This window comes from Bos indicus, chromosome 6 (assembly GCF_029378745.1).
Source record: "Bos indicus isolate NIAB-ARS_2022 breed Sahiwal x Tharparkar chromosome 6, NIAB-ARS_B.indTharparkar_mat_pri_1.0, whole genome shotgun sequence".
Taxonomy (NCBI): domain Eukaryota; kingdom Metazoa; phylum Chordata; class Mammalia; order Artiodactyla; family Bovidae; genus Bos; species Bos indicus.
Window position 1 is genome coordinate 19,282,398 of NC_091765.1, and position 26,444 is coordinate 19,308,841.

Genomic DNA, 26,444 nt, shown 5'->3' on the forward strand with positions numbered 1-26,444 from the left:
GTACACAGATATAATGGAATGATACTTAGCCATAAAAAAGAACAAAATAATACCATCTGCAGCAACATGGACCGAGCCCTAGACATTATCATACTAAGAGAAGTAATTTAGACAGAGAAAAATAAATACCATATGACACCACTTATATGTGAAATCTAAAAAAAAAAAAAAAAAAGATACAAATGAACTTATTTACCAAACAGAAACAGACTCACAGACTTAGAAAACAAGTTTATGGTTACCAAAGGGGAAAGACAGGGGTTAGGATAAACTAGGATGTTGGGATTAACATAAACTACTATATATAAAATGTTGGGGTGGCCAATACTGTATGGCACAGGGAACTCTACTCAATACTGTGGGAAATTAATCTGAAAAAGAATATGCATAACTGAATCAGTGTGCTATAAACCTGACACTAACACAACTTTGTAAATAAACTATTCAAAAATATAATTAAAAGCAATTTTAATTAAAAAAAAAACAAACCTCTAGGACTTCAAATCTAGTAAAAAAAAAAAAAATAACAACAACAAAACACTGACAGATGTAAGCAGTTAAAAAGGAACTGGATTAAAGAGAAGAGAATAAAAGCTGCCATTTACTAACAACTTCCCATGTTCCAAGCACAGTGCATTCATTATCTCATTTAATTTTCTCAACAACTCTATGAGATCTGGTTTATTCATGTACTTATTCATTAACAGCTGCAACTGCCTAATGTGGACCAGGCGCTGTCTTTTGTAAACATTATTTATTTTTTTTATACCTAAGGAAAGTGAAATTCAGACAGGTAAGATAATTTGTCCAAGGGACCCCGAGCCAGAGCTGGAATGTGAGCCAAGATTTGATGGGTTTGCAGTCCATGGGGTTGCAAAGAGTCAGACACGACTGAGCGACTTCACTTTCACTTTTCACTTTCATGCACTGGAGAAGGAAATGGCAACCCACTCCAGTGTTCTTGCCTGGAGAATCCCAGAGATGGGGGAGCCTGGTGGGCTGCCGTCTACGGGGTCGCACAGAGTCAGACACAACTGAAGTGACTTAGCAGCAGCAGCAGCAGCAGTGTCCTGTTATGAGTTTTAGTTTTGGATTTGTTGAATTCAGAATATGACAACTGACAACAATTTTAAAAATAGGCCAGTTGTAAGAAGATAGAGAGAAAAATAGGATGGGTGAGCCACAAAGCTAGTGGCAGTAACCAAGTATGGAAGGACCAGGTCAATCAGCATAGAGAGAGAGAGAGAGAGAAAAAGAGAGAGAGTGCGTGTCTGGCATAAAAGTGAGAAACAGTCTTATTACTCGAGCATCTTTTGAGGGCACTCACCATGGTTTATAATGTGGAGGGTCTAAGGTTATTAATTCAGGCGCAACTGCTGCTAAATCGTCTGGTCTCTAGGGCAAGAACTGACGTCGTGGAAGTGAGATGATCCCCTATCATCTTTGACATTCAAAACAGATACAATACTGAAGATGTTAATAACATATTAAGTTACTCAATTCACACAGATGAGATAAGCCTGTGTTAGTTATATTTTGAATCAATACCATTCAGGATTGTACTGTGTCTTCCCCAAAAGATACATTGATGTCCTCTACCCCCAGCACCTCTGATTGTGACCTTACTTGAAAATAAGGTCACTGCAGATGTAATTAGTTAAGATGAAGTCACACTGGAATAGAGTGGACCCTTCTGTCTTAGAAGAAGAGATGCAGAGCACACCAGATGTCATGTGATGAGAGAGGAAGAGACTGAAGTGATGCATCTATGAGCCAAGGAACTCTGAGGTTGCCAGCAACACTGAAAGCTAAGAGCGAGGCAGGGAATACATTGTCCCCAGAGCACCCAGGAGGAACTAACCTTACCAACAACCTGGTTCAGATTTCTAGCCTCCAGAATTGTGAGAGAATAAATGTGTTGTTTTAACATACCCCCTTTTATGATACTTTGACAGTAGCCCTAGAAAATGAATACAAGTGCTCAACAAACCAAACATTTAAATCATGCTTATGATGTCCAGGAACTGTTTCTAAATACGACACAAAATTAAATCAATTAATCACCACCACAACATAAAATGGTAAGTACTATTATCTCCATTTTACTGATGAAGAAACTGAGACGGTGAGTTTAGATAACTTGCCAAAGGGAGACCGGGGATCGGAGCCCACAGAGTCAGGTTCCAGAGTCTCTGCACCAAACCACCATACTCTTGCGTGCACCATTCTCCCAAGACTCCCTAGTGCCCCAGCTTTTCAGGATGCCATTGCTGGTACTCAGTCTCATTCCCAAAGCAAAGTAATCTTGGAATGACATAATCTCCAAATGATGGCACGGCTCATTGTACGGGTACAGTATTTCAGCAAACGTTTTACACAGGTAGTTTCATATTTAATCCTTGAAACACTCTGTGGCTGGCCTAATTACTGTTATTATTTTAAAGTGAAGAAACTTGGGCTTCAAGAGGTTAAGAACTTGGCCCTGCCTCCACAACTGGACCTGGAAGTGCTGGATATCAAACTGAGACCTTGTGACTATAAAATATCCGCTCTTTCTTTTACACGGCCTTTCCTCTGTGAAACCGTCTGTTACTCTATCCTCACCCCGACTCTTACCCCCTCAAAACCTCCACTGAACTGACTGCTTCTTTATGCTCTCATCATAGTCTGCAACGCCACATATTTATATTGCCTTACCTGCCACTTGGGAAAATGAGCAAGGAGACGACTCTTGTTTTGTCCTAATGCCTAATGCCTAGTGTCCTAATGCTTAGTGTCCTAAGCATAAAATAGGCATTTGCTGAAGGAAGAAATAAACAATGGCACTGAAACACAAAATATTGTTTCATCTGTCAATAAAATAAAGTGTATGAGAATGACTACCTGATGGTAACTTTCTGCAGTGCTTCCACAAGAGACAGTGTAGAAAGCTTTGAAATAAACATGTTCATCGTATGTAGTTTAGAAAAATGCATTACTGTGGTTTCTACCAAAACAACAGGCATCAGTAGATCTTAAATTAAATCTTACATATTCAGTCTCTCCTTCTCACTCATTCAGTCCCATTCCCTAGGGGTCTAGGTCCTCGGAAGAACTCTGTGTGTATGCGGATCATAGAATCTTTTGTGTTGTGGAGCTTGATAAAGATGGGACACAGTGATTTGAATGACAATTATATAATGTTGGTAAATGTATATATATATCTATATCTATATATCTACATGTATGCAGATATGCACGTACTTCAAAACAGTTTTGCAGGGTTAACAGAAGTTACGCTAACCTTCTGACTCTGGTTAACCAGTCACAACATTTACAAAATAACACAGAATAAACAAAACTGCAAGGAAGACTGATGAGAGATTTTACAAAGCTGCCCAGGAGGTGGTGCACGGATCAGTGGAGAACTGGAGAGCATCCCTGTTGGTGGCCGCCAATTCTCTTCTGGAGTCATCTTTTTGCTTCATTATTAAGAAAGACAGGATACTCCCTTCCTCAGGGGGCCCAAAACCAGACCCACTCCACAATAAGCCAGGACCAATGTGCCTTAACTAGGAAGTTGAACTAGATTTGCCTCAGGGCAACACACTCCCGCAAGTCCCATAAACTTTCCAGGAATCCACCAGATTAGCCAAAAGAAACAATACTGTGAAGTTGAAGGAAAGGGAAGAAGAAAAAAACAAAAAGAAAATAATCCACATGCAACGAAACTATCTTTCCATGTAATCCCCAGCTGACTCAAATTGGCAGTTCTTTAACAGCAAGAGTTAAGAGCAAAAGAGCTATCAGAAACTTCTTTTCCTTATGCAGGAACCTTGCATGTGAAGGTCCAGACCAAGTCATGGAACAATATGGAAAACATGGGTATGTGTCGTTCACTGCCTTTGAGGATAGTCAACCTCTTGTCAGCTCTGTCAATAGCCTATGGGACAGATGTTAGACTTTCAATTCTTGTCTGCTTTCTCACCTCCTTTGTCAACTTATTCCATAAGCAGCACACAGGCAAGGAAGGAAAATTGAAGTCTACATTGTAGGGCAGCCATTCCATTGCAGTAAATGAAACAATTTCCATTTCCTAAGAGCTATTAGGGAAAACCATTTAAAAATGCACACACACAAAGCACACTGGCAATACAATGTGGAAATACAATGAGTCTAAATTGGTAGGATTATTCTGTTGTTATTCAGTCACTCAGTCGTGTCCAATTCTTTGGACCCCACAGACTGCAGCACACCAGGGTTCCCTGGCCTTCACTATCTCACAGAGTTTGTTCAAATTCATTTTCATTGAATTAGTGATGCCATCCAACCATCTCCTCCTCTGCTGCCCCCTTCTCCTCCTGCCTTCAATCTTTCCCAGCATCAGGGTCTCTTCCAATGAGTCAGTTCTTTACATAACATGGCCAAAGTATTGGAGCTTCAGTAGCAGTCCTTGCAAAGAATATTTAGGGTTAATTTTCTTTTACATTAACTAGTTTGATCTCCTTGCAGTCCCAGGGACTCTCAAGAGTCTTCTCCAACACCAAAGTTCAAAAGCATCAATTCTTCGGTGCTCAGCTTTCTTTATGGTCCAACTTTCACAACCATACATGACTAATGGAAAAGCCATAGCTTTCACTAGACAGACTTTTATCAGCACAGTGATGTCTCTGCTTTTTAAACCTCTTCTTCCAAAGAGCAAGCATCTTTTAATTTCATGGCTGCAGTAACCACCCACAGTGATTTTGGAAGAAAATAAAGAAAATATAAAGTCTGTCACTGTTCCCACTGTTTCTCCATCTATTTGCCATGAAGTGATGGGACCAGATGCCATGTTCTTCATTTTTTGAATGTTGAATTATAAGCCAGCTTTTTCATTCTTCTCTTTCACCTTCATCAAGAGGCTCATTAGATCCTCTTTGCTTTCTGTCTTTAGGGTGGTGTAATCTGCATACCTAAGGTTATTGATATTTTTCCTGGCAATCTTGATTCCAACTTGAGCTTCACCCTGCCTGGCATTTCACATGATGTACTCTGCACAGAAGTTAAATAAGCAGGGTGACAATATACATCCTTGATGTACTCCTTTCCCAATTTGGAACCAGTTCGTTTTTTCATGTCCGGTTCTAACTGTTGCTTCTTGACCTGCATACAGGTTTCTCAGGAGGCAGGTAAGGTGGTCTGGTATTCCCATCTCTTGAAGAATGTTCCACAGTTTGTTGTGATCCACACAGTCAAAGCTTTAGTATAGTCAATGACGTAGAAGTTGATGTTTTTCTGGAATTCTCTTGCTTTTTCTATGATCCAATGGATGTTGGCAATATGATCTCTGGTTCCTCTGCCTTCTCCAAATCCAGCTTGTACATCTGGAAGTTCTTGGTTCATGTACTATTTAAACCTATCTTGGAGGATTTTCAGAATTACCTTACTAGCACATGATAGATACATACTGACAAACTTCATAATGGGATTACATTTATGCTGGATTATATAGTAATATAAATATTGAAATTAAAAATTACCTATTGTCAAATTACATATAAAATCCCTTGGATTTCAAATCCTAAAAGATGATGCTTTTAAAGTGCTTCACACTTTAAAAATATGTGAGCAAATTTAGAAAACTCAGCAGTGGCCACAGGACTGGAAAAGGTCAGTTTTCATTCCAAAGAAAGCAATGCCAAATAATGTTCAAACTACCACACAATTGCACTCATTTCACATGCTAGTAAGGTAAGAACTATTATTTTGGACTATCTATACCATTTTTCTCCTATATACATAAAACTGAGGACTAATTGCAATCAATAGTTAATAATTAAAATTTCTAGAAGTCAATAAAACTCATTACTTCCTCCTCCCATATCATGTAAACCATGAATGAAGTTACTTTTTAGATGAGACCATATCAATGAAGACTATTTGACAAAAGATTGTAATGTCTATGTGCTAAAATATGACATTTAAATAATGATGTCACAAAGACCAATAGAAAAGAGAGGAGGATGGAGCAGTGCATGATACAATAGGGAAACTGTTTTGAATTTAAGGGATGATAACAAAAAAGTGCTATCCACTGAATAATGACATACTTTAAATAGTTAACATTTATTAAGACAATATATAGAACACTGTATGAGAAAAGAACAGAAATGGGGCCCCCTTGTGGCTGTCCCCAGTTTCTTCTCTAAGGTCTCAAACAGTTAAATACTGGTCCCAACTTGACACCTTACTACTAGGAAAATAGAAGCCCTATGATTAATTGTCACCCTCCTTTTAGACTGGCAGCTTAGAGACAATATATTTTGCGTCTCAAATGGCTTATGAAAAGTATGACTTTCAATCATGTTTTTACTAGAAATGATTAAGAAATGCAATCTGATATATCTTTTTACATATTCCATAATACTCTGGCAACCTAACGATGGTTTAGCCTCATTTATAGTTCAGGAACCACATAAGTAATCTACCTAACGTACTTCTCAATCCAATAATATGCCTATGCCTATTCCACACATGTGCAGAATAGAATAGATTTAAAAGCTCTTCAAGAGCATATTTTCAAATTGATACGCACAATGTCTTCCATCAAAGGCAGATGGTCCCTTATCCCTGCTTTAACCTTGTCAGGAATTTGAAGAAAAACTGGTATTTCTCCTCTTTTGTTTATTTCAACCAGTAAACAATTGGTGTGTGAACAGGCTTCAGAAGTTTTAACTTGGAATTATTTACTTGAGCATAAAGTTCTGTAGGCCAACTGCAAAGAAGACAATAAGAAAATAATCTTTGACATAACAGAACTAAACTCCAACATTTTCAGCAGATCATCAGTTCCTCCAAAGCAGAGGAATTTGGTGGAAATATGGTGGCTTGGGCTCCTATAAAAATTATCTAGTGAAAGATGCATTTTGGCTTCCTAAGATCTACTACTCTTCTGTGCTCCTAACTCTATATACAGAAATTGCTCCCATTTTAGAAACATGAGTCTTATTTTTGTACACAAACTTATGAGTAAATCCACTACTTAAAATCTTCATTGTCAGTCCTTCTCCAGGTCAGTATGATATGTGCCATGATGATCTTATCACAGAGTGGGACAGAAGGTAACTAATGAGCCTGTCATAGCAACACCAACCTCTGTTGGAGCAGAAGCACATATTTTATCTGATAAATATAAGGCAACTAAGCTATTCAGCTCAGTATGCCTTTTCATCTGCTGTTGTCATCATAAAATTCCCAAGTGTTGGATTTCTAGTTTCAGATATCTCCTTCAGATGAGGTAGGCTCCTGCAATTATCTGCTCTAGTAGAAGCCACTACCAATTGTGCACTCCTTCGTACTGAGCTCAGCGTCATTCTGAACACGATTTTCTGTCCTCCTCCTGTACAGGCTTGGTCCATGAAGAACATTATTCTAATATGATTTATTTCCATATATGACTTATTTTCACATGAAATTTCATTATTTGGGAAGAATTATTTCCCTTATGGCTCAGAGGTAAAGGATCCACCTGCAGTCCAGGAGATGTGGATTCAATCCCGGACTCAGGAAGATCCCCTGGAGGAGCAAAGGGCAACCCACTCAGTATTCTTGCCTGGAAAATCCCATGAACAGAGGAGCCTGGAGGGCACAGTCCATAGGACCGCAAAGAGTCAGACACGACTGAGCACAGAGAGCATTTTGCAAATTAAATTTTGGAAAACCAATTTTAGACATCTAATTAGACTGGGCTGGCGAAAAATAAAATGCTGGAGATTACGACTCTAAATATTTGCTTTCAAAATGAACAAATTCATTAAAAGAGATTGCATTATCCAGAAATTGTGTAAAACATATGGAAAGCAGAAATTAGGAAAATATACATATGTGTGAAAATAATTATTCAATTTGGCAATCAGAATCATACTTCCAGTAGAAAAGAGAAAAAGGAAAGCGTCAAAATAAAATTTCTGACCTCGCTTTCTGTATATATCATAAATTGGATCAAATGTAAAGTGGAAAATACACAGAAAACTTAAAATCAATAATATAATGAAAGGAAGCTTGCTGCCCTAAATACATAGGAATTTAAAGCTCCAAAGAACTTCAGAAATAATCTAAGCATGCTGCTCATTTTTCCAAAAAGAAGTGGAAGCCTAGTGCAATTAAAATTTTGCCTATGGTTTTACAACTAGTTAAGGACCATTTGCACTCATCTCACGTGCTAGTAAAGTAATGCTCAAAATTCTCCAAGCCAGGCTTCAGCAATACATGAACCGTGAACTTCCTGATGTTCAAGCTGGTTTTAGAAAAGGCATAGGAACAAGAGATCAAATTGCCAACATCTGCTGGATCATGGAAAAAGCAAGAGAGTTCCAGAAAAACATCTATTTCTGCTTTATTGACTATGCCAAAGCCTTTGACTGCATGGATCACAATAAACTGTGGAAAATTCAGAAAGAGATGGGAATACCAGACCACCTGACTGCCTCTTGAGAAATTTGTATGCAGGTCAGGAAGCAACAGTTAGAACTGGACATGGAACAACAGACTGGTTCCAAATAGGAAAAGGAGTTCGTCAAGGCTGCATATTGTCACCCTGCTTATTTAACTTATATGCAGAGTACATCATGAGAAACTCTGGGCTGGAAGAAGCACAAGCTGGAATCAAGATTGACGGGGGAAATCTCAATAACCTCAGATATGCAGATGACACCATCCTTATGGCAGAAAGTGAAGAGGAACTCAAAAGCCTCTTGATGAAAGTGAAAGTGGAGAGTGAAAAAGTTGGCTTAAAGCTCAACATTCAGAAAACGAAGATCATGGCATCTGGTCCCATCACTTCATGGGAAATACATGGGGAAACAGTGGAAACAGTGTCAGACTTTATTTTTCTGGGCTCCAAAATCACTGCAGATGGTGATTGCAGCCATGAAATTAAAAGACGCTTACTCCTTGGAAAGAAAGTTATGACCAAACTAGATAGCATATTGAAAAGCAGAGACATTACTTTGCCAACAAAGGTTCGTCTAGTCAAGGCTATGGTTTTTCCTGTGGTCATGTATGGTTGTGAGAGTTGGACTGTGAAGAAAGCTGAATGCCGAAGAATTGATGCTTTTGAACTGTGGTGTTGGAGAAGACTCTTGAGAGTCCCTTGCACTGCAAGGAGATCCAACCAGTCTATTCTGAAGGAGATCAGCCCTGGGATTTCTTTGGAAGGAATGATGCTAAAGCTGAAACGCCAGTACTTTGGCCACTTCATGTGAAGAGTTGACTCATTGGAAAAGACTCTGATGCTGGGAGGGATTGGGGGCAGGAGGAGAAGGGGACGACAGAGGATGAGATGGCTGGATGGCATCAGTGACTCGATAGACGTGAGTCTGAATGAACTCCGGGAGTTGGTGATGGACAGGGAGGCCTGGCCTGCTGCGATTCATGGGGTCACAGAGACTCGGACACGACTGAGCGACTGAACTGAACTGAACTGAAGGACCAGTTAAGAACCAGGACCAGTTAAGAACCAAGCCGAGGTTCTCAAGCCTCTCAGTGTTGTACTTTCTTCCCACTCACACTTAAAATAAATCCCAGTAGAAGAAAGCCTTTAACTTTAAACAGAATAAGGACTGCAAGTACCGAGGGACCAATTCTTGTCTGATATTCTCCCCTGTGCTTCTGTCCCAGCTCAGCTCAGCCAAACATGAGGAAAAAGAAACAGATTACAGAAGCAAAGCGGGGTGTCTCCTTACGTAGAACTGTAGCAGTAACCCCAAGGAAGAAGAGTAGTAGCCGCCATCTTGGATAGCAGTGAGGACATCGGGAATGGCGGAGCAACGGTACAAAACATATGTTGTCTTTCCTTGCAAACAATAATAATTCACCCTAATTAATTCATGTATTAATGCTTGGCAATTGTGGCACTACTCTATCTCTTAAAAAGAAGAATAAAGAAAGACCTTATATATTAACAGAAGGAAAGTACCATAAGCAAACAAGGCATGACTATGACTCCTGTACTCTAGCAAACTGAAAATTACGCAATAAAGCCAAGCAGGTAATAGGCAGAGATAGCTATAAGAAGGCTATTTGCATATTTTGAAGAATGCCTGCTCTATTTCAGGAGCTGTCACCTGGAATGGAAGGTAGCCAAGTTATGTCAAACAATCCCCCAAGGACAGCGGCAGTGAACTCTTCCTAGCTCAACAGCCTCCTTGAGCCCCACAGTGAGGTTATGAGAACAAGCCCAGCTGCAGCTGAGAAGGGCCAATCAGAGAGGACCCTATAGACGGCTCTCCCTGTGGAGCTATATTTTTCATACTATAATTTGTTACCCTCAGGCCATACTGAACACAAAAGAGAAGAAGGAATAGGGAAGAGTGGCATCTATGCAGCCCATAGTGCCAGCACTGTACTGGCCTATGTAAAGGAACATATCTTCCAACAGTGTGTTTTATTATATCTTGGACCAAAAGGACAAGAAAGACTGTACTATTTACGATTAGCAAAACCTTGGGATTCAAAGGAACCAGAGGCAGCATATTACCAAAAGCACTGTATTATAGGCATAATAAAACCACAGCAAAAAATTTAAATATTCAATCAACAGCTAAGACATTAAAAAAAATTTTCAGATGCTGAAATTTATCTTGTGGCTCATGACACTGGCATCAACAAAAACACTATTACTTTTGTTATTGTTTTTTTAATTTTAAAAGTGTGAATTTCCCCAAGATATTTTTGCTTCTCAGTATGCCATGAAATTTCAACTACTGGCAAAAAATCCAATAAGAATCAGACTGCAATATCAGTTTGTGTTATGTTAAGACTGACGGTCATAGTGAAGTGTTTTAGTTTTCTTTTTCCTGTCTAGAGTTCAAGAATCATGGCCTGTGCTTGGTCACTCAGTCGTGTCTGACTCTTTGCAACCCCATGAACCCATGTGTCCATGGAATTCTCCAGGCAAGAATACCGGAGTGGGTTGCCATTCCCTTCTCCAAGGGAACCTTCCCAGTCCAGGGATAGAACCCAGGTATCCCACATTGCAGGCAGATTCTTTGTTGTCTGAGGCACCAGCATAGTGAGTTCTTTTTGCTAGTTACAGGAAGGAAAGTAGAGACATGGTGGGGGAGGCGTACAAGGCATGCAAGTAACTTCTTATGGTGGAGGAAATTCTCTCTCAATTACTCCAACTTTCTTAGTAAAATAAGAAGCTAGATAATCAGTTAAAAGCAAGGATAAAGGAAAGGATCTGGAGGTGTAAGGAAAGGATCTGGAGGTGTAAGGAGAGAGAATTAAGTATAATCCAGAAAAGAGAGAAGAATTTACACAATAGAGCAGGAGTGGCTGGTATAGTCCCATTTTCAAACAGTGGTCATGAATTTAAAGTGAGACCAATTAGTACACAGTTTCATGCTTTTTTCCCAGTGGCATTCAGCAGGACAGGCATAGGCACAGAAGATGGGAGACAGATTTAACCAGAGTGGTTATTTAGCCAAGTAAACACGAAAAAGGAGTAAGGGGCAAAAGAATTGAGAGTGTGTGCAAGGAACTAAGTAAAATTTGAGTTTTGTACAAGGAACCTACAGAATTTGAGTTGTACAATGACATACAATAATGCAAGTGAAGATAAAACAAGTTAAGGGATAATGAAAAGGTGAATTATTAACTGAATGAAAATTTCCATGTGATGCTGCTGCTGCTGCTGCTAAGTCACTTCAGTCGCGTCCGACTCTGTGCGACCCCATGGACGGAAGCCCACCAGGCTCCCCCGTCCCTGGGATTCTCCAGGCAAGAACACTGGAGTGGGCTGCCATTTCCTTCTCCAATGCGTGAAAGTGAAGTCGCTCAGTCATGTCCGACTCTTCACGACCCCATGGACTGTAGCTAAAATAAAATCTGTCCATAGGATTTTCCAGGCTGGAAACACTGGATGGGGTGCCATTGTCTTCTCCTTCCATGTGATAGAAGAGTTGTTAATTCAGTTTACTAGGAGGAAAGAGTTAGGAATATAGGAGGAAGCAGTCTGAAAGTGAGATAAATGAAATCAAGGCTATGAATTGAATCAAAGCTATTGATAACTACAAGGTGAAGAGAATGGCAATAAGATGGTGCCTGTGATAAGGTAGAAGACAAAAGCCACTGAAAAATTAAAGACAGTGTGGGGGTGGTCAAGAGGTGAGAATGTGATGCTGATATCAGTGAGAATTCAGACAATGTTAATGCCCTCCAAAGTTCACACTTGTATTTGAACAAGTTAGGGTTCTCACTCATTGCATGAAGAGAGTATAAATCATGGGCAGTCATGGACTATCTCAGTAAAAGGGTATGCACAGAAACAAATGATAGCATCTGGACTTCAGTTGAGGCCTTGAGGAAGGATGTAAGAAAGCCAGTGTCACTCTAGACTGGATGGTGTCAGAAAGTGGGAACAAATCTGTAACTGAGGACTTCAATAAATCTTTCTAGGGAGGGCAGACTTAAGCAAGGCTAAAGCTATAACTGGGGGGAAAAAATGCAGTAATTACTCATTTTAGTGGAAACAAAAGGTATTTGGTGTTTTAAATAAAGTTATAAAGTAGCCTTATTTTCTCTCCTTTATCACAGTCTCAGAGTCTGAGGTTGATATTTTCTGAGATTGTTTATTATCCAATAAAAAAGGAACATAGCAGATGGTAACTAGACTTATTGTGGTGATCACTGCATAATGCATAAAAATACTGAAACACTATGTTGTACATCTGAAACTAATAGAATATTGCATGTTAATTATAATTCAATAAAAAAGTAACAAACTAGCTTCCAGATGTTAGGGGATGTTCTCTGGTTTAAAGATTACTTTCTCAACAAGAATAATGTTAATAAGAGAGTGTTGGTAAAATCTTTCAGGAGTAAGAGGAAGGGATTCAGGAGGGTAAATGGCTGCAAACAAGTATAGGGCAGGTAAAATCTGACAACATGAGATACAAAGATGTATTTGTTTGTTTAAATAGGAGGTTGGGTGGATTGACTGGAAGCAGCAATAAGAAGGATGGTACTTCTTCCATCTCTAGGTAAGTGAAGTTGCTCAGTCATGTCCGACTCTTTGCAACCCCATGAACTGTAGCCCACCAGGCTTCTCTGTCCATGGGATTCTCCAGGCCAAGAATACTAGAGTGGGTTGCCATTTCCTTCTCCAGGGGATCTTCCCAACCCAGGGATTGAACCTGGGTCTCCTGCATTGCAGGCAGACGCTTTAACCTCTGAGCCACCAGGGAAGCCCCTCTTCCATCTCTAGGCCCAACAAAAAGAAGAAAACCCATCATGATGAAAGAGGGCTACAGAAGAAGCAATGTCTACAAGGAGACATTCGAGTTTGGTAATAGCAGGAGATAAAGGGAATATTCGCAGAAGAAAATGAAGATATGTGTATAATGGAAAGGTTTCAAAACATCGAGAACAGTAGAAGGTAGGGTTAAAAAGACAGGGATGTACAGAGCCACATGAGGGATGATCTGGTCCTCTGGCAGATAACAGTCATAATGCTGTGAGTTTTTAGGGGAAGGAGGGAGGGGATGGAAAAATTCACCAGAAATTACTCAAAACTCTGGACTCTCACTTGAATCACAGCATCTGCATTGGAGCAATCTTCATCTTTGCACAAATACTATCAAAACTCTTGCCAAGGGCTGACCCACAAAGGGTACTCTTACCCTTAAACTGTAGGCTTCCCTTCCCTTCAGACTATAAGGTGTTACTTGTTGCTGTGTGTGCTATGCTCAGTCATGTCCAATGCTTTGTGACCCCATGGACTGTAGCCTGCCAGGCTCTTCAGTCCATGTGGACTCTCTAGGCAGGAATACTGGAGTGGGTTGCCAAGCCCTCCTTCAGGAGATCTTCCCAACCCAGGGATTAAACCCAGGTCTCCTGTACTGCAAGTGGATTCTTTACCATCTGAGCCACCAGGGAAGCCTTTACTTGTTGCTAGTTCATTGAAATGTTTTCATTACTTGAATTTTTTCATTGATTCAAACGATCTGCAGAAGTTACTCAGTTAATCCAATGTATTACGTAGTAACCTGACATTACATTTATTTTTGGAAAAGTCTCCAGATGACTCTCAGAATTTTCTTCCTATTCTTTACTGAGTAATTAAATAATTAATTGTGGATCTCATTTACTTGTTCTTTTAGTACTTGCTTCAATTAGTCAGTCATTTAACTTAACTGTTCAGTCATTAAAACAGGCATTACTTGACAACCACAGGCAAAACACTACGCTAAGGACTATTTATTCCATTTATTCAGTCATGAATTTTGATGTGTTACTAGGAAGTAGCATATCATTGTGTTTCAGAACGGGGCCTCAGGGAGACTTCCTTAGTGGTCCAGTGGTGAAGATTCTGCCCTCCCGTGTAGCGGGTATGGATTCGATCCCTGGTTGGGTATGGGTTCGATCCCTGGTCGAGGATCTAAGATCCCAAGTACCCTGTGGCCAAAAAAACAAAACATAAAACAGATGCAATATTGTAACATATTCAATAAAGACTTTAAAAATAGTCCACATCCAAAAAAAAAAAAGTCTTAAATTGGGGCCCAAGATCTAACTATCTGGACCTGGACCCCAGATTCACTGCTGATGACTGAGTGACCTACCTTGTGTAAGTACTCTTAGTTTCAATCTCTGCATTTGTAAAATGGAGTTAATAATATTAAGAGTACCTAGATCATTTCACAACCTCTGAGCTAGGTACTGTTAATATTAAATACGCTAATACATGGAAAATATTCAGCCCAGTGACTTCTTGACTTCTATATAACATATCCCACAGTATTACTTGCCATGGTTATTATAGTTACTGATTTCATCACCATTATTTTATCACAGTACAGTGAGAAAAGCCCTTGATCTATATTTGAATGTCAGCTGTGGAAACTATTTAATGTCTCTGAGATTTCCCTATCTGTAAAATGTATACCACAGTACTAATTTCAGTAGGATCATGAGAGGATTAAATGCTATGGTAAATATGCAAATGGCTAATATAAAGTAGGCATATAGTAAGGATTAGCTTCCTTCCCTCTCATTTACAACTATTAACGTGAAACCTAGATATATTTCCAAAGACAACACTCTCCTTTACTGGTTGCTTAGCCTTCAGAGCATAATACAAGTACAGACAAGTATCCAATGAAGTTTTTACAAATCTAAGAGGCAAGTATCACTAAGCAGAGAGGAATAGAGAGTCACTTCCTTTTGAAATAAGGATTTCTGTAAGCACCAATCTTCCTTTAGTATTAAAAATTTCACCTCGTACATGGAGGCAGAGAAATATGATCCAAGGTAGGTACTGCAGTTTCATATAAAGTAATCTGGTTTGCCCTATTAGAGGCAGAAGAGAATAAATATTTTTTCAAGAGATAGAGTGGAAAATTTCCAAAGCATCATTGAATGACTTCTGCCTGAAACGACACAACTTTCCATCCCTTTATTCTCTTACTTCAACCAGTTGAACAGCTTTCTTCCAATTTCCAACCAGCCCTGTGATAAAGCCATCCCAGAAAGGCACTATCAGATTCAAGGAAGTATCATGATTCCCCGCATCATTCAAGTAAAATCAAAATGGAGGAGACACCTCTAAGTGCTCACATTCTAAGCCATGGCACTGAAGAGAATAATCATGTCTAAGAACACTGTGAATGACTAATGTGGCGGGGTAATGAGCTGGCTACCAGGCATCCAGCAATGACTAGGTTATAGGCAAAGGGCCAGTGACGGTAAAGGAGCTGAAGTAATCAAGACACAACCAGGAGCAAACACTGTATCAAACTTGGAGATGACTTGTACCTGGGGATACTAAGGAGAAGAAAGATTGTAGGATAATTTCTAGATTTCTGGCTTGGATGACAAGATAAGTAGCGATATAATTCACTGACAGAAAACAAGATGGATAGATATTTGGTTTCTGTTCCTTTTTTTCTTCAAAGGAGGCAAAAATGGAGAGAGAATATATTTTGTGTTGGTATTACTAAATATACCACTTGAGAACTCAGGGGGAAAGACTGGATCTATTAACTGCTGAGTTAAATCAACATACACACTGGAGATAGAGCAATGGGAATAGATGAGAGCGGCCAACCCAGGAGACCATGTCCCTCCCTGCTTCTTACTTGCCATTCACAGTTATGCAAAACAGTAACATTAAGATGGAGAGTCATCTTCAGACAGTTCTACTGCACTCTCAGTAATGTAAACTATATGGTGGCCAAGAATAAAATGGTCCTTTGAGCACTCTCTTATCCCAGCTCTGCGCATTATTTCTCTCATTTTCTCTAGCTAATGAAGAGCAGAATCAATCCAACACTATATATAACATGTACTTGATAAGTAGTATTTTAAGGCCTAAACTAATTGACTCCTGATAAGGGAAGATATTTCCTCAACACTCCTAAAGATTCTATACCACGTCCAAAATTCCCAACAGTGGTAGATCTGTGGACCAATCCAACAGAAAGTCAAACTGAAGGAACTAGGTCAAAAGTTTAGTACTATTCTTTCTGGGCAGCAGGAATTATGAGTTACATTTTCCCCCAGATTTTTTTCTACTTTTCTCTATTAAAAAATACTCATAATAAATATGCATTGCTTTAATAATCAGGAAAAAAAATTTAATGAAGTCAGTCTGGCAAAATCTTCAAGATAGCCAAAGACACTGGCGGAGTCAACTGAAAAGGAGTTTCATGAAAACCACTGGGGGATATGCTCAGTACAGAATTACTGGATAGCTGAAGAAGACTAAAGCAGGGAACGTCATCAACTAGCAAGTACTCTCAAGGTTCTGTTTTTGTTTTATGAAATATGGTCAAGACCTCCCAGAAGAGCCTGTAACAAACATAACCTTCAAAACAGGAATTATTCATCTAATGATTTCTGCAGGCAGCAAAAATGAGTTCTTCCTCTGCAGAAGTAATTTTCTGCAAGGCAAGTTAAATTTATGGCATTATGTCAGTTTCATAAGCCAGGAACTTTGAATCTATCTAGAAGAGACAAACTAAGGACCACTTTGCATCCAGAAGAAACTGAAATGTAATGGCGACATCCTTCCAATGGAAAGAATTCTTCATTTTTGTTTTCAAGCACACATAGTCACATTACATTATAGAAATGGAATGGTTCAGTGATAGTTGTTTAGACTTGGCTTCATGAGTTAACCAATAGTGCAGGACAAAAGCAAAAAGAGCTACTATTACTCAGAATTAAGAGAATGAAAATCACTGCTCCTTCGTTCAAGCTGTTTTCTTTCTTCCGAGACACAGCACAACATCAATTTCAAGTTAAAATGAAGTGTTACACTTCAATAAAGTTGGAAACCAAATACTGAACTTATAGTACACAATGGAGTGAGTAGCTTACAAGTGGAAGGAAAAGAGTAAGGTTTTTTTGCCTATGTTTATTTGCCAAAATGAAAAGAAATTCAAAGCCATCAAGCACTTATATACCATGTCTAACATTTACTACAATATTTTTACACAGCAACAGAAGTAAAAACACAGTTTGGTGTACCGCCAAGGAGTATGTAAAATAGTACATTTCCATCCCCTCATTAGATGGCCTGATCCATCAGCAAAGGCCATCACATAAACCAGGATGAGGCTCAGACTACCACCAAGTCCTAAATGAGCATCTTCAGTTCCTAGGAAGATTTGGCTCAAATATCACACATGGTTGGTGAAAACTAGAAAAGTGGATTGACTTTTCTCTATAAAAAGAACCATCATAAATGCTAGAAAGTGTCTTGATTCTTTTCATCAATGGGGAATGAATTATAATTAAGGAAGCATTCCTTTCTTCGGACACATTTCTTTACGCTTCTTAAGCTATATGAGAACAGTATCACATTGTCCTCAGAAATCTCTGTGGACACACAATGTCCAGCCTTACATTTCTATCCCTTACTTGTTTGTTTAGCCACAAACTTAACCAGAAGCCTATGCATTACTTTGTTCTCTTTCCAAGATGCACTTACAAGCTTATTTGGAATCATTTCAAGCCCTGATAAGGGCAGTTAAATTTAAATGGAAAGGTTTGAGAAGGCTGAAAGAGGAAATCATGGAAGAAAATGAGAAGCTGTTTTTAGGAAGAAGTTGCTTGAAAAAAGTTGAACACAGATATTCACATTGTAAATGTATCAAATGCCATGAACTGTGTTTTAACAATTGAAGCAGTAAATTTTATGTTATGTGGATTCTACAACAACAAAAATAGCTCAAATAAAAGGAAAAAAATATTTCACCACAGACTGACAACATCTCAGAATTATAAATAACTTTAAGTGTTGTCTAGGCAAATGTTTTTTAAGTTGCTGGCAGCAACCACTGTGTAAGTCATGAAGTCAGCTTACATAAGACCAACATATTTTCACAAAATGATAGGAGAGAGAACCTCTGAGTATGTCACATAGAATAAGGGCAAGTATAGTTTAATGAAACCATGCTTCAGTTGTGTGTGTGTGCTTGTGCTTATGTACTGAGTTGTAATATAAAATGTATTTCTTACCGTATGTTACAGTTTTAAAAGTTAGAGGTATCTAGACTGACCCAATTTTTCATCTTATGCAAATATAACTTCCTCAAATTTATGACCCTTACATTAAAGATGCAAAGTAGAAGATTCTAAGTTTACCAGTGGTTGAGTAGAAAAATGACAATAGACCTAACTAATAAAATCAGATATAGACAAATACCAAGATCATGGGCATGTCCAATTTTGACGTAAGTATAAAACTGTAGGACTGATGTTGATTAGTAGATAGCCTGTGTGATCTGTCATCTATAAAAATGACTCAGGATGTGAAGTTGAAAAATGCAGGACAAGTCATTTCCATGCCAAGGAACACAACAGGATAGAAATGAAGTCATAAGGCTTTTTAAGATTTAAAGAAAGCAAAATCTCTTAGGGGAAAAGCAACTGGAATTCTGCAGAAATTATTTCAATTAAACTGTGTGACAAATATCCTGGGGTTCAAGGAAATGAAAATGTAGTAGGAAAATATAAAGCCACTAGAAGTGATTTTTCTTATTTATATGCAATCCTAACAAAAACTATATGGAATATTTCTGTCTCTGTAGTACTGGAAAACAAAAGTATATGCCCTAGGGAAATAATGAGAAGGAAAACAAGAATGGTATAAAATAGGCAATTCTTTGCACAGAAAATTATAGTGAATTTCTTCTAAAAATGTTAGGTAAAATTTTAAAAGATAACAAGCAAGAAAGAAGGAGAAAGAGAAGTCACTAGTAATTTCCATATTTCCACATGGTATTTAGCTCTTTCAGATAGTGAAATAGCCACTAAGTAGTTCGTGTGGGTACAGACACACTTTGAGTAGCCACAGATGACAATGATAGTGGCTAAGGTGGCAAATTTGGGGGAAAATGGCTAAATTATGGGGCTGCCCTGGTGGCTCAGATGATAAAGAATCTGCCTGCAATGCAGGAGTACCAGGTTCAATTCCTGGGTTGGGAAGATCCCCTGAAGAAGGAATGGTAACCCACTCTAGTATTCTTGCCTGGAGAATCCCATGGACAGAGGAGCTTGGTGGGCTACATCCATGGCGTCGCATACACTTAAAATGATTCAGGATCTAACTTCTTAGCTATGTTCCTTCCGAAAACATACAGTAAATCATTTCATTTATTTCCCTGAAGGAAAAGTCTTACAGAGAAAACAATTTACAAATGTTTAGAAACTATCAGCTCAGATACTGTAAAACTAACAAAAAGCAATCTACCTTCATGCACAATCATGGCGAATACAAATCTAGACTAATGTATCGCAATTCTGGCCCCAGGGATCTAAGAAACATATAATGGAGTTTGAGAAAATCTATAAAGTTGGACATTTCTAAACCAATTAAAATTTGATATAATCTTAAATATTTTCAAAAAATTGATCAAGTATAGTAAGTGTTATCTTTATCTTCAATACCACTGAATCTTAAGTGAAGGTAAACTATTCAGTGAAAGTCAAAGTTATCTTAACCTCAAATTCTTACTGGTCTGTCATAACAACTAGGACATCTCAGTCAACAATAGGGTTTTTGTTATGCAGCATTCATCTTTTTATAGATAAGATATTTCAACACATATGCCTGTTCTTCCTGATCTTCTGAGACCCACTAGGCACTCCTGGCACAGAAAACATGGACCTTACTTCTGGTCTAAGTCACTCATCAATGAGAGCCAGATGCTTTCCTGAAAGATATGACAAAGGAGAAAATGCAATACATCATAAAATAATATTTACTCTATAAACAGTAGGGTACCAACAAGAACTTCCTGAAAATCTAGAATTAAAATTTTCTGCTTCCAGAAATGCTGAAAATAAAAACCTAAAAGCAAAGACCTTTATGCAAGATAACCTTTTCTTCTCTACTGAAAATAATTTCTTGGCAGCACTCATAAACATTCCAGAATTTCTCCCAGACAAAGGAGGTTTTACTGTGGCTTAAGAAGCTCTGCAGCAAGGATATTCAAGCAAACTGTACTTGAAAGCAGTTAAGAGAAGTCACCACTTAACCTACTCAGGAAAAAAAAAAAAAAAAACCTTGGGGGAAAAGGAAAACACTATCACCTTCTGAAAAGTAAAGTGATAGATTATTTCTAAACGACTAAAATGGCTAGCTAAAGAAGTAACCAAAGTGACGTAAGTAATTGAGGAATCTAAAACAATAAAATTCCACTTTATATGATTTAGAGATGCAAAGGGCTTCCCTGGCAACTCAAAGATAAAGAATCTGGCTGTCAGTGCAGGAGACACAAGAGACACGAGTTCAATTCCTGGGTCAGGAAGATCCTCTGGAGGAGATCGTTGATCTCCTTTCCTTTGAGGAAATGGCAACACAGTCCAGTATTCTTGCCTGGAAAATCCCATGGACAGAGGAGCCTGGCGGGCTACAGTCTATGCAGTCACAAAAGAGTCAGACATGACTTAGTGACTAACAACAACAACAATCAAAATGTGATCATATATTGAAAAGGTGAAAACTATACCCCCCTCCTAAAGAAGAAACTTAATGTCTAATTTATAATGATTCTTATGGAAAAATTATGAATAACCAACATGGAGTCAATTTTAAAGGAAAAAAACAAAAGATCAAATTATGTCAAATGTTTTTTTCTAGTAAAACTTAACCAGCAGGATACATGCATCTGGCTTTGATGGATAAACAGTCCCCTGGCTTACCCTCCAGCAGCTATAAAACTGAACGAAATATGTGAAAGAAAGAAAGAAAAAAAAACATGAAAGAAAAAAAAAAAGAAAAAACTTTGTTCTCATTAGAGGATAGCACAGGACTGAGATACTGAAATGATCAAATTAATTTATAAATCATTTAATTGCTTGCCTCTTCAAAGAAAGATTAAGAAGATCAGGACACTTAATAATGTAACATTAATAATGTCCAGTGTCTAAAAATATGCCAAGAAGCAGGCATATGTTACCCATAAGTGAGGAGAAACTTCAGTCAATAAAAATAGATGGAGAAATTACAGAACTTTAATATGCTCTGCATGCTCAGGGATTAAAGAAAGCATAAAATGATGAGAAAAACAAAAGCTATAAAAATAAAGTGGAAGTTTTAAGAGATGAAAAACACAATCTGAAATGACATTTTAACTGGATGAGTATAAAAATGGATTAGACACTGCAGTAGAAAATTTCAGTGAATCTGAAGTCACAGCAACAAAAGCAATTAAAACAAAACCATAAGAAAAAGATAAAAAATTGAACAGAAACACAGTGACTTGTTGAACAAAAAACTACATATGGTCAAAATGTTTCAAATTTAATGAGAACTATAAACCTAAAGATTTCAAACACTCAAAAAACTGGAAAAAGGAAAAACATGAAGGAAATCCAAATAAGATACATTATAATCATATCACTGCTGCTGCTGCTGCTAAGTCGCTTCAGTCGTGTCCGACTCTGTGCGACCCCATAGACGGCAGCCCACCAGGCTCCCCGTCCCTGGGATTCTCTAGGCAAGAACACTAGAGTGGGTTGCCATTTCCTTCTCCAATGCATGAAAGTGAAAAGCGAAAGTGAAGTCGCTCAGTCGTGTCCGACTCCTAGTGACCCCATGGACTGCAGCCTATCAGGCTCCTCTGTCCATGGGATTTTCCAAGCAAGAGTACTGGAGTGGGGTGTCAAATCATATCACTAGAAACTAGTTATAAGGAGAAATAATTAAATCAGCTAGGACAAAAAAATACAATTCATACAGAGATAACAGTGACCAATGAATTTTTGTCAGCAACTCTTCAAACTGCAATATAATGAAACTGCATCTTTAAATGCACACCGATTGGAAAGGAAAAAATGAAGCAGTCATCACTCTCAGACAACATGATTAAGCATGAAGAAAATTATAAGGAAGCTCCAAAATATTATTAGAACTAATGAGTAAGTTTAGAAAGATGGCAAGATATGTGGTAAAAAGGTAAAAATCAGTTGTATTTCTGCTATTTTCAACAATTAGAAAAAAAAGTTTTCTAAATTCCATTTTTCAGAAAATAATTAAATACATTAAATGTAATAAAATAGGTGTAAGACCTGTAAATTGAAAACTACCTGGAATCAATAATAGAATTTAAGGATTTCTAAAAATATGGATCAAAAGACTTATTTTTAAGATGGAAAATCTTTTCTAATTGATCTATAGATTCAATGTAATTCCAATCAAAATCCTATCAGACTTTTCAGAAAAACTGATAAACTGATTTTAAAATGTATATGGAAATTCAAAGGACAATTCTGAAAAAAAAAAAAAAAAAGCTGCAGGACTACTACTACCAGTTTTTGAAACTTACTATGAGTGCATATTAATAAGACAATGTGATATTCATAGACATAGCAATGAAACAGACTAGAGAGTCCGGAAACAGACACATTCTTGGAAGGTCAACTGATTTTATACAAATGAGAGGAGATTGCAGAGTCAAACACAACTGAACAACTGAACAACATAATAAAAAGTACTTTGAAACATATTATTTACCTAAAAAGGAAATCTAAAACTGTAAAAACTTTTATAAGAAAATATAAGAGAAAATCTTCAAGGTAGGCAAAATTTCCAGAAATAGGTCAACATAAAGTACCAACAGAAAGTAAACAATGATAAATCGTAGTAACTGTGATTTTAAAATTCTGTTGGAGAAGACTCTTGAGAGTCCCTTGGACTACAAGGAGATCCAATCAGTCCATCCTAAAGGAGATCAGTCGTGGGTGTTCATTGGAAGGACTGATGTTGAAGCTGAAACTCCAACACTTTGGCCATCTGATGCAAAGACCTGACTCATTAGAAAAGACCCTGATGCTGGGAAAGATTGAGGGCAGGAGGAGAAGGGGACAACAGAGGATGAGATGGTTGGATGGTATCACCAACTCAATGGACATGGGTTTGGGTGTACTTCGGGAGTTGGTGATGGACAGGGAGGCCTGGCGTGCTGCAGTTCATGGGGTCACAAAGAGTCAGACGCAACTGAGCGACTGAACTGAACTTCCAAAGAAACAAAGAACTGCAAATGAAGCAACTGACAAAGGATTAATCTCCAAAATATACAAGCAGTTCATGCAGCTCAATATCAGTAAAACAAAGAACCCAATGAAAAAATGAGTGGAAGACCCAAACACGTATTTTTTCCAAAGAAGACATAGAGATGGTCAACAAACACATGAAAAAATGCTCAACATTGCTCATTATTAGAGAAATGCAAATCAAAACTACAATTAGAGGTATCACTTCACACCAGTCAGATTGGCCATCATCTAAAAGTCTATAAACAATAAATGCTGGAAAGTATGTTGAGCAAACAGAACCCTCCAACAGTGTTGGTGGGAATGTAAACCGATACAACCACTAGGGAGAATGGTATCAAGGTTCCTTAAAAAACTAAAAATACAGCTAGCATATGAGCCAGCAATCCTACTCCTGGGCATACATCCAGAGAAAAACCACAATTCAAAAAGACACATGTAACTCAATGTTCACTGCAGCACTATTTACAATAGCTAGAACACAGAAGCAACCTAGATGTCCATCAACAAAAAAAAGCATAAAAAGTTGTTACTATATATATATATATATATTCCATATATACAATGGAATATTACTCAGTCGTAAAAAAAGAACAAATTTGAGTCAGTTGAACTGAGGTAGACAAACCTAGAGCTTGTTGTACAGCATGAAGTTAAGTCAGAAAGAGAAAAACAAATATTGTATATTAAAGCATATATATGGAATCAATAAAGATGATACTGATGAACATATCTGCAGGCAAGACTAGAGATGCAGACATAGAGAATGGACTTGTAGACACAGTGAGGGAAGGAGCTGCTGCTGCCGCTGCTAAGTCGCTTCAGTCATGTCTGACTCTGTGCGACTCCATAGATGGCAGCCCACCAGGATCCCCCATCCCTCGGATTCTCCAGGCAAGAACAAAGGAGAGGGTGGGACAAATTGAGAGAGTAGCACTGAATAGATACATTACCATGTGTGAAACAGCTAGTGGGAAGCTGCTATATAACACAAGGAGCTCTACCTAGTGCTCTGTGATGACCTGGAGGGGTGGGATGGAATGCATACTTAATCATTCCATTTGTATTAAAGTCTAGAAAAGGCAATAGGGAGTTCATGATCTGAGCCACAGTCAGCTCCCAGTCTTGTTTTTGCTGACTGTATAGAGCTTCTCCACGTTTGGCTACAAAGCATATAATCAATCTGATTTCGGTGTTGGCCTTCTGGTGATGTCCATGTGTAGAGTCTTCTCTTGTGTTGTTGGAAGAGGGTGTTTGCTATGACCAGTGCATTCTCTTGGCAAAACTCTATTAGCCTTTGCCCTGCTTCATTCTGTACACCAAAGCCAAATTTCCCTGTCACTCCAGGTGTTTCTTGGCTTCCTACTTTTGCATTCCAGTCCCTTATAATGAAAAGGACATCTTTTTGGGTGTTGGTTCTACAAGGTCTTGTAGGTCTTTATAGAACCGCTCAACTTCAGTTTCTTCAGCATTACTGCTCAGGGTATAGACTTGGATTACCATGATATTGAATGGTTTGCCTTGGAAACGAACAGAGACCATTTTGTCGTTTTTCAGATTGCATCCAAGTACTGCATTTCAGACTCTTGTTGACTATGACAGCTACTCCATTTCTTCTAAGGGATTTTTGCCCACAGTAGTAGATATAATGGTGATCTGAATTAAATTCATGCATTCCAGTCCATGTTAGTTCGCTGATTCCTAAAATGTCGACGTTCACTCATGCCATCTCCTGTTTGACCACTTCCAATTTGCCTTGATTAATGGACCTAACATTCCAGGTACCTATGCAATATTGCTCTTTGCAGCATCGGACCTTGCTTCTATCACCAATCACATCGACAACTGGGTATTGTTTTTGCTTTGGCTCCATCAAAATTCTCCAAGCCAGGCTTCAGCAATACATGAACCGTGAACTTCCTGATGTTCAAGCTGGTTTTAGAAAAGGCAGAGGAACCCGAGATCAAATTGCCAACATCCGCTGGATCATGGAAAAAACAAGAGAGTTCCAGAAAAACATCTATTTCTGCTTTATTGACTATGCCAAAGCCTTTGACTGTGTGAATCACAATAAACTGTGCAAAATTCTGAAAAAGATGGAATACCAAACCACCTGACCTGTCCCCTGAGAAATCTGTATGCAGGTCAGGAAGCAACAGTTAGAACTGGACATGGAACAACAGACTGGTTCCAAATAGGAAAAGGAGTTCGTCAAGGCTGCATATTGTCACCCTGCTTCTTTAACTTATATGCAGAGTACATCATGAGAAACGCTAGATTGGAAGAAACAAAAGCTGGAATCAAGATTGCCGAGAGAAATATCAATAACCTCAGATATGCAGATGACACCACCCTCGTGGCAGAAAGTGAAGAGGAACTCAAAAGCCTCTTGATGAAAGTGAAAGTGGAGAGTAAAAAAGTTGGCTTAAAACTCAACATTCAGAAAACGAAGATCATGACATCTGGTCCCATCACTTCATGGGAAATAGATGGGGAAACAGTGGAAACAGTGTCAGACTTTATTTTTGGGGGCTCCAAAATCACTGCAGATGGTGACTGCAGCCATGAAATTAAAAGACGCTTACTCCTTGGAAAGAAAGTTATGACCAACCTAGATAGCATATTGAAAAGCAGAGACATTACTTTGCCAACAAAGGTCCATCTAATCAAGGCTATGGTTTTTCATGTGGTCATGTATGGATGTGAGAGCTGGACTGTGAAGAAGGCTGAGCACCAAAGAATTGATGCTTTTGAACTGTGGTGTTGAAGAAGACTCGAGAGTCCCTTGGACTGCAAGGAGATCCAACCAGTCCATTCTGAAGGAGATCAGCCCTGGGATTTCTTTGGAGGGAATGATACTGAAGCTGAAACTCCAGTACTTTGGCCACCTCATGAGAAGAGTTGACTCATTGGAAAAG

General features: G+C 38.5%; 1 long non-coding RNA gene and 1 other non-coding gene across 2 annotated transcripts in view; both read right to left on the minus strand.

Annotated features, from left to right (window-relative positions):
* The window catches only part of LOC139183590 (uncharacterized), a 327,223-nt gene that overhangs the window by 246,921 nt on the left and 53,858 nt on the right, over positions 1–26,444 (minus strand). The gene's annotated exons all lie outside the window — the stretch shown is intronic.
* Positions 13,137–13,208, minus strand: TRNAC-GCA (transfer RNA cysteine (anticodon GCA)). Its single transcript has one exon. It is a non-coding gene; the product is annotated as a tRNA-Cys (tRNA).